Genomic DNA, 13,802 nt, shown 5'->3' on the forward strand with positions numbered 1-13,802 from the left:
TTTTCCCAAGGTAAGAGGCCCTTTCTGTGGAAGGGCGTGATCTCAAGGAGAAAAACACGTCGAAAGTCACGTCCCTTAAGCATGCCGGGAAACTGAGTACGGATCACGCTCCTTACTCCCGAGACTCAAAACAGGATCAGTAGTCATCAGACACCCACAAGTGCACAGACACATGCAGGCAAAACACACGCATAAAATCTAAAAGAAAAAAAAAAAAGAAATATCTCCACTATAATACTACGGTATTTTTAAAAAGTACAATAAAGCGATGCTTATTCAACTCCATGAGTTTCTTTATCCTCTCCCGCCCCCCTTTCTGAGTCTCAGTTTCACGTATCCCAGGCTGACCTTCGAACTCAAGTGGTGACCATGGATGACTCAATTTCCGATCATCCTGGGTGCTGGAATTTCAGTCATACAGGCCACCACAACATCACAGAAGTCATGGCTTTGGCTTCATGCACACCGGGCAAACACTCTACCAACCTAAATTTTATCGAAATGTAAAAAAAAAATAAATAAATAAAATAAAAAAATTATTGAGTGCATCACATCAGCAAAGGGTAGTGCCAGGAGAGGTTCAGTACAAGAAAACAGGGTGGGATAGAATGTGAGGAGTTAGTGGTATTAAAATTTAAAAACATTTTTTCCCCCTGAGGAGAAAGAAAAGTAAGATGCAGAAATGGAAATAGCCAAGGAACCAAGGAAAAAGCATATTCCCGTTTTACCGTTTTAAATGGAAGATTTTATAACACTCTCTAGAGAGTGCTTTAGTCAGGAGTGGTATACCCCTTCTGGCTGCCCAATGGCACAAACATTCTATATTCCCGATAATCTGGTAGACACGGGCATGTATAGCTGTCATACATGTGGTGGGCCTCTCATGCGCTTGAGCTGTTAAATGTTTGATTTTAAAGTTGTAATTAGTTTACAAATAACCTAGGGTGGCTAAGAGCTATTGAACTGAGCAAGCTGGATTGTATATGATCAAAACCCACCTGCCAGTCATCTCCCTATAGCCACAGTTCCAATATCTGGGTTATTTTAATTGTTCAGGGAAATAAAGTAAGATCTGCCAGGGGTTACCTAACTGGGCTCTGGTCTACTTCCTTAAAATCAACTTCTTTTCCAGGGAATTTCCTGGACAGAGAAGATTTAGGACACTTGAGATTGCTCATATTTTCCAAGAAGACCTTAATTTTTATAATGCCTTGAAATCCGTAGCTAAATACATCTCTATGCTCTTAAGTATCCTCAAAATTTTTTTTGCGATTGGGTGGTGAACTATAAAGTAAATACACGTATGTATATACAGTGTTTGGCCTTCATACACTCTCATTTGTGGTGCTAAGGATCCCTAAGCTTTTTATTTTTCAAGATTTATTTTTAATTATGTGTAAGTCTCTCTGTGTGTGCCTCATGTGTGTGAGTGCCTGTGAAGGACGGAAGAGAGGGTAAGAGTGCCCTGGCGCTGGAGTGGCAGGTGGTTGTGGGCCTCCTGGTGTGGATGATGGGAACTGATTGCAGGTCCCATGGAGGAGCAGAAAGCCCTCTTCCACACCGAGCCACCTCTCCAGCCCCGTATCTCATAGTTTCTCAAGGGCCAAATCCATATTACTCAAATTACATGTATTTGCTAGAATATAATTTCTGTACAGCAAGCAGTTTTATGTGTCCTGTTTGCCGATGCACCCCATGCCTAGTCGTGCGAACCGCGTTCACGTGTGAACTTAGTGAAGAGTGTTTCGTTGACTCCTTCCGTTTAGTTCTCAGGAGATCATCTCATTTCAGGTTGCACCTAGCTTTCTAAACTTTGTTTTGTATCTGAGCACGAGATCTTTCAGATCTCAAAGTTTGCAATTTGCATTTCCTCTCTCAGGTTATTCCCAGATGATCATTGGGAAGCTCGGGCTGACTGATATAACTCAGGGTTGTCTCCTGGTAAGGAGTTACTGTTCAGCTATCTCTTGAGTTACTTTTTCTTATGTTCAGGTTTCCACACTCTAGGGCCAGGTTCAGCTCGGAGGCAGAATGCTTGGTTACCATAATACATGCCCTGCCCTCTGTCCCTAGCGGGGGGTGGGGCATGAGTGTACCTGTCCCTCCAACTTTTCTCTACTTTGTGGAGGTCTGGGAAAGAGGAAAGAAGAGGGTTAGAATTTGTTCCTAGTCTTCCATCTTGAGCCAATCTGCTATGTTTTCAACCACATGCTGAACGCTTTTCCTCTCAAACACAGACAGCTGCTGGAATTATATGATCTAAGTAGGAACTCTCTTCTTCTAAGGTGATGTCATATTAACACATCCCAACACTTGGCTCCACCTTAAAACTGGCATCTGCTTGGCACATGGGAACAAATTTCATCCTTCGCAAAACTGTCTTTCGATTTTAATACTAGATCCCTAGAGAATCGAGATTTTTATGTTAGGATTTCCTCAAACAGGAAGAATTTAGACAAATTTTTGTTCTACAGTTACAATGAATTATGTCCTTTCTCATTCCCTCTGTTGTAAAGCTAAACATCACAGAAGAGTCTGCTGTTCACAGACTCACTGGCAGACATGAACAGACCTTGAAATTGAAAAACATGGAAAGGGAATCTGGGGTAGAGATGGTGAGCAAGTGATGGACCAGCCTGATCCCCCCTTAGGATAAAAACCCATTTTGTTATATGGTCAGAATAAATTCAAGTTTGACTCACGAATACTCTGCCCTGATAAGATAAGGTGTTCTGCCAAGGAACCTTGAGATGTTATGCCAATATGATCTGTCAAACACTCGTAAACTGGCTTGCGAAATCCTTATGTTACCCTTTTTCCCTAGAAAAGGAGGCCTGAAAAGCTAACTGACCCTACTCAAATCCTGCTCCAGAGAGTCACTGCTCTGCATAGTCAATAATGCTTGCTTAGTTGGCTTTAATTTGGATGGTGGTTTCATCCTTGGCTGGAGGGATTAGCCCAGACAGCTGTGTGCTCCCCGCCTGCTGTAGCTTCAGCATTATAGACGCTCAACAGCCAAGCGGTCTCTTATCTCCTTCCTCTTGTGAAATTTTATCTTTGATCCTCAACTACAGTTCTGGCTTTGTAGGGAACCTTTTTCTCAAAAGGAGATGGCTCACAGTGTTACCGACAGGGCAGATCCTCAATCCAGGAATTCCCTTGTATTAATTGGGAATCTCAATATTCTTTAGAAGTCTGTGGTTTAGAAGTCTGATTGGGAGGCAGTCTTTTCAAAGTATGGCAAAAAAAAAAAATGTGGATTGCTCTGTGCATAGGGGCTTTGCCTTTGTCAAGTGTGTCAATGAGAGAAATGCCCTGGCTGCCGTAGCTGGAGAGGATGGCAGAATGATTGGTGGCAAGGTTCTAGAAACTAAACTGGCTGTGTAACCAAAAGTGAGCCGAGGACAAACAGGTATGAAATGATCTGCAGCAGAGATGCACAGTTCCTCATTTGATGTGGGCTGTGACTTTCAGTGGAATCATTATGACAGGGTATACAACTACCCAGCATGCACTCCTACTGCTCAAGCTCTGGTGCTTTCCAAATGCAGTGTGTGTTGGGAAACTCTTCACAAAGGGCCAAAAGTGCATTTAATTTGAAGAGTGGGCATCTGGGATCTGGAAATTTGAAAGATGATCTTCAGACCATTAAGAAGCAGCTGATTCCTGGTGGTAGTGGCACACACCTTTAATCCCAGCACTTGGGAACCAAGTGCAGTCGGATCTCTACAAATTTGGGGCCAGTCTGGTCTACAGATTGAGTTCCAGAACAGCCAAGTCTACACAGAGAAACCCTGCCTAAAAATAAATAAATAAATAAATAAATAAATAAATAAATAAATAAATAAATAAAAATAAATAAAACAAACAGGATCTGACCCAGATAAAATAAAAAGTGGATTCTTTGGCTGAGAAAGCCTGGAAAAATTGAAGAACAAAGCAAACAGGCAGACCTGTCCTTCTCATTTCCAGTAAAGTAGCATCTCTGCACTGAAACATGAAACTAATGTGAAGATGGAGTCTAAGGCAGAGCAGGTAGCCAGCTGGATGATGATGATAATGAAGATGGTGTGTGTGTGTGTCAGTGTGTGTGTGTCAGTGTGTGTGTCGGTGTGTCCAGCTGGATGATGATGATAATGAAGATGGTGTGTATGTGTCAGTGTGTGTGTGTGTGTGTGTGTGTTAGTGTGTGTGTTGGTGTGTCCAGCTGGAGCTAATCAAGAATGATAAAAGGCCGAGGAAGGCAAGGATGACTGATAAGCATGGGGGAATTTAGAAATCTTATCTGTTACGAAGGTGCTTGTGAAAGACTGAAGTAACAGCAGATCCTCTTCCCAAGTAGCTTCAGTGCATTCTCACTCTCCTCCCTCTTTCCTTCCTGTGTTCATTAATTCATGATTGCCTGCGTCTGGTACCTCTTTCACTTCCCTTGATTCTCCTTACTAGTTTTGTTAAGTCTTGCCCTGTAAGTTTTGTTTTAATTTTGATACCTCTTTGGCTTAACAATAAAAAAAATTTTTATAAAAAAGAAAACCATAAAAGGTGCTCTCAATGACTATATATATATATATATATATATATATACATACATATATATATAATTATGTATGTATATGAAAAATAAGGATTTTGACCCAAACTATGTGAAGAATCCATGGGAAGTTAAGAGTAATTGGCCAAGATTTAACAAAGCTCTTTATGAAAGAGTATATCTGCTGTAATTTGGCTCTGAAGTGTCTCAGAGGATTGGGGGTAGTGGGGGTGCTGTTTTGAGATAATAGGACCTTCTAGAAGTGGGGTGAGGTAGGAGGAAGTTTCTGTGGTCCATGAGGTGAGTACCTTCCTCTAGCCCTGTGCTCCCCCCTCACTTCTGCCTCACACAGGCCCAAAGACTACAGGGCCAAATGATCGTGGGATAAAACCTACAAAATGGTGAGCCACAATTCCTTTCTGAAAGCTATTCTGTCAAGTATTTTATCACTAGTGGAGAGCTGCCTAACACAATATCCAAACAACTAATAAACAAAATAACAGAAACAATGTTATTATTAATCAGGAAAATCAGAACAAAGACAACAATAAAATACCATAGACCTCAGAAGAGCTAAAGATAGAGAAACCAGCTAATGCAGGGTTTCAGTGAGAATGTAGAATTACTAGGTTTTCCCCTTTTCCCTATTCCCCCCCTTTGAGACAAGACCTTGTTTTGTAGCCCACATTAGCCTTAAACTCACAGTGATCCTCCTGTGTCATCCTCCTGAGTGCTGAGATGATACGCCTAAGTATCAAAGGTGGCTTCACATTGTTAGTTTAAGGTAAATTGTTGCTGTCTTCTATGGTTGGGCTAAACATATTCACATCCTAGGACAAAATATATGGTTTCATATATGTACTGAGTAGAAATGTATATGTATTTGCCAAAAGACTTATGTGAGAATATTTATAGCATAGCACTGTTTATACTACTTAAACGATCCCTTTAACAGCAAAATGTATATGGCATGGCATCGTAAAGTCATATGATATAATATATTGCAAAGAAAATGAATAATTTTATATGAACTCATTAAAAATTTGTTAAGATATATTTATTTCATGTGAATGAGTGTTTTGCTTACATGTGTGCATGTGCCCATGGAAGCCAGAAGAGGCTATCAGAGTCCTGGAGTTGCAGTTACAGGTGGTTGTGAGGCACTGTGTGGGAATCGAACCCAGGTCCCCTGCAAGAACGAAGTGCTCCAAACCCTAAGCCACCTCCCCAGCCCTCCTCTTCATGTAAAGAAAATCCAAAACAAGACAAAACTGTCCTATTAGGAGCCAGGACAATGTTTTTTTTGGGGGGAGAGTTGTGAGTTGGTTGGAGTACAGTGGTGTATCCTGAACTGGTCATCAATTTCCTCAGGCTTTCCTTGGGTAGCCCTGGCTGTCCTAGAACTCAGTCTGCAGGCTGCTCTGGAACTCAAACATCTGCCTGCCTCTGCCTCCGTAGTGCCAGGATTAAAGGCGTATACCACCACCTGGCCAGTTTTGTGTGGTTTTAATGAATATGGACCCTCATGTTTCTGCCATCACAGAAAAGACACAGAGCTCAGTTTCCAAGAATGTCCTTCCTATCATCCTTCCCAAACCACCTCTGCTTCTCCCCCTGATGCAATTTTAACTATCATTAACTTTATAATAGACACAATTACAATGTTCACCTAAGTTATTTAAAAGCAGCTCACAGCAGAGTGTGGAGCCCACCTTTAACCCAGTGCTCAGGAGGCAGAGGCAGGATGGTCTCTGTGAGTTCCAGGCCAGCCTAGTATACATAGCAAGCTCCAGGCCAGCCAGGACTTTGTAGAGGGTGTCTCAAAACCAAAATAATAATAATAAAAATATTAAAGCAGCTCACAAGAATTTTATAAGTAAATCAAATGCATGCTCTTTATGTGTTAGCTGAAGATAAAAGTTGAATTCAAGCTCTAGTGGAATTCAGCCTGCCTGTCCGCCTCCCACTCCCTTTCTTTCTTTTGAGGCAGAGTCTCTTTGAATAGCCCAGGGTGACCCTGAAGTTCAGTCTCCTGCACTCTGGGAATGCACTCTCGGTGTGCCTCTATACCCAATACCCAGCTTCAACTCCTTGCCTCTGAGTGACCCAAACATTAGCCACTTTATATATTCTTTTTGTTGTTGTTATTTTGTTTTGTTTTGTTTTTTTGGGATTTGAGTGCTTTGCTCTCATGTGTGTCTTTGCACCGCATGCATGCAGTATTTTGGGAAGCCAAAAGAGGGCGTGGGATCCCGTGAAACTGGAGTTACAGATGGTTTGAGCCACCATGTGGGTCCTGGGAACAGAACCCAGAGCCTCAGGAAGAGCAGCCAGTGCTCTTAACCGATGAGCCACCTCTCCAATACCCTTATATATTCTTGCAATACAGTTAAAATAACTTTGCATACCAGCAGTAAGACCACGAGTATTAAACAGTGGTTCTCGGGTCTTCAGTGAGCACCACCCCTAATTGTTCCTTTAATTTTATTGTCTTTGACCTTAGAGAGAGCTAGAAAAACTCCAGTCTGTCCCAATTTGGAATATTGGAATGAGGTTTTTGGTGTTTGTGGTTTTATTTCTCCTTATGTTTCTAAATCGAGAAGGAAGGGACTATCACCCTGTTTCTGTTAGAATTTGTACTTAGTTTCCAGGTAGTATATCATGCCACTAGGGGTTCATATGACATGGTGAGTTGGGTTTGCTTCTGATGTACAACAAATAACATGGAAATCAGATTAGTCAAACAACAAACCATTCTTGTGATTTATTGGTCCCAGCTTTGGCAGACCTGTATGGTCTCAGATGATGTTACACAGCAGCCTGGCTGGGTCATGGTGTGCGGTTGGGAAGACACACATCTGGGAATAGGGATTAGCTACAATTTTTGAAATTGTTACTTTTTTAATGTTTGAATAAGTAAAAGAGTGGCTGACAATTGCTCCCTTAGTTGCCTTCTTTGTCCTTTTAATGGCACCACCTTGATTTTGAAAGCATCTTAGCTGTCATGTGATTTCTTTCCTTCCAATGTTAAATACACTTCTTTCACTAATGTTAATGTCATCATCTACAGTTAAATGATAACAATGCAAGTGCAAAACAAAATTTACTTATAATGTAATTTAAAAAATAAATTAAAAATAAAATGAACTGTTTAAAACACCTTCATTTATGATATTTATTATACCAATTAGATCACATCTTGAAACTAATTAAGTTTATAATCTCTTAACCCTTGCATAATACTTTTGCTTGTTTATTTATCTCTGTGTTACTTTGTGTCCAGCCAGGACTATATATAATTTATATTAATTTTTCTAAAAGGCATTTCAATAATTATTTTCTTCTTTTAAATTAAAAAAATTTTTTTTTAAGTTTTGAGATGGGGTCTTTTAACCTAGCCTTGGCTGTTCTGGATATCACTATGTGGGCCAGCCTGAAACTCAAACTCAAACTCACAGAGATCTGCCGCTTCTGCCTTGTAAGTTTGATTCCAGGATCAAAGCCACACTTGGCTTTAACTTGGCTTTATTTCCCTTTATAAGATCTACAACTTATACAAAACTAACACAGCAACATGTGCTTTGTTTGTTTATTTTTGATATAGTATTTTACTTAAAAGATTTCTCCCTACCCCTTCCTCTCTCCAAACCTTCCCATATCCTCGTCCTCATTCTTCTTCAGACACATAACAAAATCTTAAATTTTTTAAGTGTTTATTTGGTGGTTCTTTTGTTATTGCTGTTGGTTTTTTGTAGACAGGGTGTCTGTTTGTAATTCTGGCTGTCCTAGAACTCTGTAGACCAGACTGGCCTTGAACTCAGGGATCAGTCTGTCTCTGTTGGCATTAAAGTTGTGTGCCAAAAAAGAAAAAAGAAAAAAAAATAAAAAGAAAAGAAAAAAAAAGTTGTATGCCATTATAGCCAGCTTCAGTGGTTCTTTTTATGCCCTTCTGATTTCTTCCTGAACTTCACAGCAACTATTTTGTGCATATTATTTAAGCAAAAGTCCTTTTAGGTAAATATTTATATCCTTTTTCTAATTTCCTTTTAACTATTTTTCTTTGTTTTTCTTTTAGATTTTACTTTTATTTATGTGTATGTATGTATGTGTGTCTATGTGAGTATATGCTCTGTGTGTGTGTGTGTGTGTGTGTGTGTGTGTGTGTGTGTGTGTGTGTATACAGGCCAGAAGAGGGTGTTTGATCCCCTGGAGTTACAGGCAGTTGCAAGCCACCTAATGTGAGTGCTGGGAACTAAACTTAGTGCCTCCACAGTAGCAGTACACACTCTTATGCCAACTCTCCAGTCCCTCTTTCCAGTTTTGTAAATCTTTGCTTTTTGTATTTTATGCCTCTGTTGAGTACTGTATGTTTATAATTGTTCCAAATGCATTTTAGCATTATGTTTTTTTAATGTGTGTGTGTGTATGTGTTTGTGGGTATGTGCACACGAGTGCAGGTGCCCTTGGAGGCCGGAGGAGGACAAGCATAGCTGGATTACAGACAATGGTGAGTGACCAAATGTGGATGCTGGAAACTAAACTCAGGTCTGCTGTCAGAGCAGCACTCTGACTGCTCAGCCATCCCTTTAGCCCCATTTAAATAGTTTTAAAGGGTTTTTTTTTGCTTTGTGAGACAAGGTTTCTCTGTGTAGCCTTGCTGTCCTGGACTCGCTTTTGTAGACCAGGCTGGCCTTGAACTCACAGAGATCCACCTGCCTCTGCCTCCCAGAATGCTGGGATAACAGGCATGTGCCACCACATTTGGCTAGTTTTCAAGTTAATTAACATTTGGTGGCTGCTTTAGAGGTTGTAAGACGTTTAACTGATGTAAACAAGCAGGCAGATGCTGATTTGCTGGTAATACAATATAACCATTTTCTCCACCAGTGTTGTATTTTCTCCTCTTGTTGTTGGGTTTGGAGAGGTGGTCATTAGGGTTCCTAACTGTTAATAGAAGCCCTTGCTAAGCATGCTAGACTGCATGGCCTATCCATCTTCTGACATCAAGCTATTCCTGAAGGTGGTAGCTTGGTCAGCTGAGTCAGTCTAGGCGTGACTGGGAGAAAAAGTAAGTTGGCTCTGCTGCTTGCTCAAAATACTTGTGTTCTTTGCCTTCGGCTCCTTTCCAACAGAGCAACCCATCCTGTGTGTGTGTGTGTGTGTGTGTGTGTGTGTGTGTGTGTGTGCATGTGTGTGCATGTGTGAGTACACGTGTCATATCTGTGTCTCAACCCTTTGGGAGTTAGAGGCAAGGTGAGCCTTTGCAACAAGCTAGTGCTGGGTGTCGCTGTGACGATCAAAGTCTGTGTCTTCCAATTTTTACGCATTTCTTCCTAACAACCTAACTATTCACAGAATGATTCTCTTTGTTTGTTTGTTTTTTTAATCTTACTATGGTTCACTGATGCTTGATTTATTTTATTTTATTTTATTTTTTACTGTCTGGCGTAAGAATGGCCACACAAACCACCCAGACTCAGGTCTCAGTTAGATATGGATGGTTTATTAGAATGCCTATTCCAGGCTGATCAACCAGGGCCACAGTAAGGACTCTAACTACGTAAGGAGCCTAACTGTGACATCTACAAGTTCTCACAGCAGGGTTTTTATAGAAAGAACCAAACGCAAAAGACATGGCGAGGGCACTAACACATTTTGGCCAACCATACAAAGCAATATTATGTTTTTTTTCTAACTAAACAGAGTATTATCAGCCAACCTTTAAGCTGATTGGCCCTAAGTGAGGTGAGTGAGGCAGGGCTTAGGCCCTTCTAGAGTACATCCAAAGTGTAGTCAGGGGTGTGGATAAGAAGGGTGCAACCAGAGTGTGGCCAGGTGAAGAGATACCAAAGTATGAGTTATGCCACTGTTGAATCATAAGGTCAGCTATGAACAACCGCTTCCAGGAGGCAGACTTGAAAAGTTTAAAACTTTGAACTTAATTTCACCTTAGAAACAAAATGGAAGCTGAATACAAAGATGGCTGCAGCTTTGTCTCAATAGCAGGCTACAATATTTACAATTCAGGTTATTAAAAAAAAAATCAAATCAGCTGGTCATGATGGTGCACACCTGTAATCCCAGAACTCAGGGAGGCAGTGGCAGGCAGAGCAATGTGAGTTCAAGGCCAGCTTGGTCTACAAAGGCAGTTCAGGACAGCCAAGGCTACACAGAGAAACTCTGTCTTGAAGAAAAAAAAATTAAATTTTTTTCTAGCAACTTACCTGAGATTAAACTCTAGACCCATTAAACTCTGGCCTCTTTCTTCATGGTATGTAGCCATTGGTGTCTTTGGTTAGGAGTTTCTGTCTTAAGAGGGATTAATTTCTTTCTTACAAAAATAGCTTTGTTCTCTGAAATGAATTAGTTTTCATATTAGCATCTTGTTACCCTCTTTGACCCCCTCCTCTCTTTCACATGGCTGGGTTGCCGCTCTCACATGCGCCCCATTCCGTGAAAAATGATGTAGTTAGTACGGAGCCTCCACTGTGTGATTACCTACTCTCGAATTTCTGTCTCCAGAGCCATTAGCAAAAATATTCTTTCTTAATCACATCCCCCTGGCGGGGCTGCCTGACCAGGCCATAGGGGATGAAGATGCCCTGAGTCCTGATGCAACTGGATCTGCTTGTCAGATTTGATAGTGGGGGAGGCTGCCCTTATCTGAGGAGTAATGGAGGGAGGAGAGGAAAGAGGGCCTACAATCGGGATGTAAAGTGAATAAATAAGTTAATAAAAATATTCTTTCTTCATAAATCATCCAGTCTCAATTGTTCTGTTATAGCTACAGAAAACAAAGACATCAGCCAATGTTTTCAGTAGGAAAAAAAATCTGAGTCCATAAGGCCTTCACTCTCTGTCTATAAATTTGCATGTTTTAGGATCTGTTTTCAGCTCTCTGCTCTGTTAGGCCATTTTGAATGTCTAGCAGAGAACTATGAAGACAGAGCACAACAGGAACTTTCTGGATGGTTCACCTCTAGACCCCGCTGGGACTGCAGAGCGGATCTCCCTTTCTCATGCCCAGTGAGTGTGCCACTTTGCCTGAGGAGCCTAATTTCTTCTTCCCACTTTGGAGTGAGTCAGACTGCTCTGGGAGGAAAGCTACTGGTTTCCATAGCCAGCCCTGCTGGCAGAACTAAAAAACATCCAGGAAAACAGGTCACAATTCCCATTGTCTTTATCCAGAGTTTTGGCAAATAGTCAGAAATAAATGCTTTCCAATGTTCCTTCTTTTTTCTGATTTTCAGTGTCCTGAAATGTATTTGATAGTAGGAACCTTTGTCCTCCATCTTTGTAATTTTCTTTAAATATGCCTTTTCCATACATTTAGTTCATGACAAAAGAAAAGTGTTGGTTTTTTTTTTTTATTCTTCAAGCAAAATTTAAAAGGCTCAAGAGGAAAAATAAAATCCATTGTTCTCCCTTGTACTTTTGGTTATGGTCCCTTCTTCCTGATGCTTCTTTTCAAATCCTGAAGTTTCTTCTCTATTTAGCAAGATCCTGTAGCTGTGCTTTCAAAACAGGCGCCAAGGACACAGTCTGCCATTCCTCCATCTGGGACTGTCTTCCTTTTCCTCATTTTTCATAGGTTCCTGTCTTTGAAGAATCAACCTCTGCTCTGAGAGGAAATTGCTGTAATATTTCTTATCTTTGTTGTCTTTTTTTTTTTTTAAAGACATGATCTCTTCACATAGCCCTGGCTGTCCTAGAACTCACTCTGTAGACCTCAAACTCAAAAACTCTGCCTTGAGTGCTGGAATTACAGGCATGTGCCACCATATCCAACTTGTCCTTAATTTTTTGAAAGCATGGTTCTTGCTGTATCTTGGTGTGGTTTCTTGGGATTTAACTTGCTTAGAGTTCATTCAGCCGTTAGGTCTCTGTATTCACAATTGTCAGTGTCATCCGATGGAAGTATCCTTTAGACGTAGATGGTTTTCGCTAGATTCCCCACTTGTGGGTGTCTAATTCATGGGCATCCCTAAGGTTCAGGCCTGGAGCAGCCTTTCCACTCCTGGGTTAAAGTGGCACCGTTTCTCTGTCGGCACAGCTCAGTCCAGGCACTGGCCCTCTCAGCAACCTCTTAGCTCCAGTCTACAACTTGTGGTCTAGGTGCTTCCCAGATCATGGGGGACCCCCCTTCTTCTTTTTTTCTTTCTAGATTTTTTTAAAAACTCAATTTTGTGTACATGTGTGTGTATCTGTGTGGGTTTCTCCAAAGGAATGTGAGCCGCCTGTGGAGGCAAGAGTGGGTGTTGTATTCCCCAGAGCTGGAGTTCCAGGCAACTGTGTACTTGGGTACAGGGAACCAAACTCAGCTTCTCTTCGGGAGTGTGTGCCCTGACCTGCTGTGCTCTCCTAAGCCCCAAGACTGTGAAGTTCATTAGGAGGGTTTCTGCAGTAAATTAAGCTCCACCACAGGCTCAGAAATTGATAAAGGTTGTTCTATATGGTGATGGGTCTGAGCTGTCTAGTCAATTTGTGAGGTTTATCTGCTAAGACACAGAGCTCTTACATTTGGAAATGGGCTCCCAGTTGCTGTTCGTAGGGTTTCCTGACCTTCAGAACTGAGCCATGGTTTGGCTACATGGACTGTTCTTGTTTATTTGAGGGAAAGAAAAGGAAAGACTCGTTTAATCAAGAGCAGGTCCTGTCTTAACAAACCCGGATGACCACCAGAGCCTAGGGTTTCCATCATGTTTGCAGTCAGGAAAATTTCTTCTCCCTGACTGAGAGGAGTGGCCAAATTTAGTCTGGAAATGACCCCTAGGCCCTTACTAGTGCTCGAAAGTTGTGTAAGAATTCCCTGCAGATAATTTATATGTAGTCATTTTTTTTAATATCATAAAGACTTATTTTAATCATTACCCATTTTATTCATGGAAAGAATTCCCACCCATCCATCTACTTTATGAGTTGCCAGGGTCAGAACTTAGTGGGAGAGCAAGATTCCTCTAGTTCCTATCTCCTGTTTATTGGCAAAGTCAATGCTTATAATCCACGTTATTATAAATATTTATAATTCCTTCAAGTACCTACATTTTCTTCTTTCAGCTTACAAGTATTATTATTACTCGGTGAAGGTTTTTCTTCTGTTCTTTTTTTTCCTGGAGGAAAGAAGAGACACAGATAGTTTATTTAGCAAAGCAAAGCAAAGCAAAGCAAAGTAAAGTACTCCAGGGACACACATAGCACGCACGCACACACCTACACACACACAAACACACACACACACACACACACACACACACACACACACACACACACA

At 41.1% G+C, this 13,802-nt stretch overlaps 1 pseudogene; it reads left to right on the plus strand.

Moving 5' to 3' along the window:
- The first annotated feature begins 3,110 nt into the window (after positions 1-3,110).
- The window catches only part of LOC129665186 (heterogeneous nuclear ribonucleoprotein C-like), a 17,030-nt pseudogene continuing 6,338 nt past the window's right edge, over positions 3,111-13,802 (plus strand).

Source organism: Psammomys obesus, unplaced genomic scaffold, assembly GCF_907164565.1.
Source record: "Psammomys obesus unplaced genomic scaffold, mPsaObe1.curated_primary_1811, whole genome shotgun sequence".
Taxonomy (NCBI): domain Eukaryota; kingdom Metazoa; phylum Chordata; class Mammalia; order Rodentia; family Muridae; genus Psammomys; species Psammomys obesus.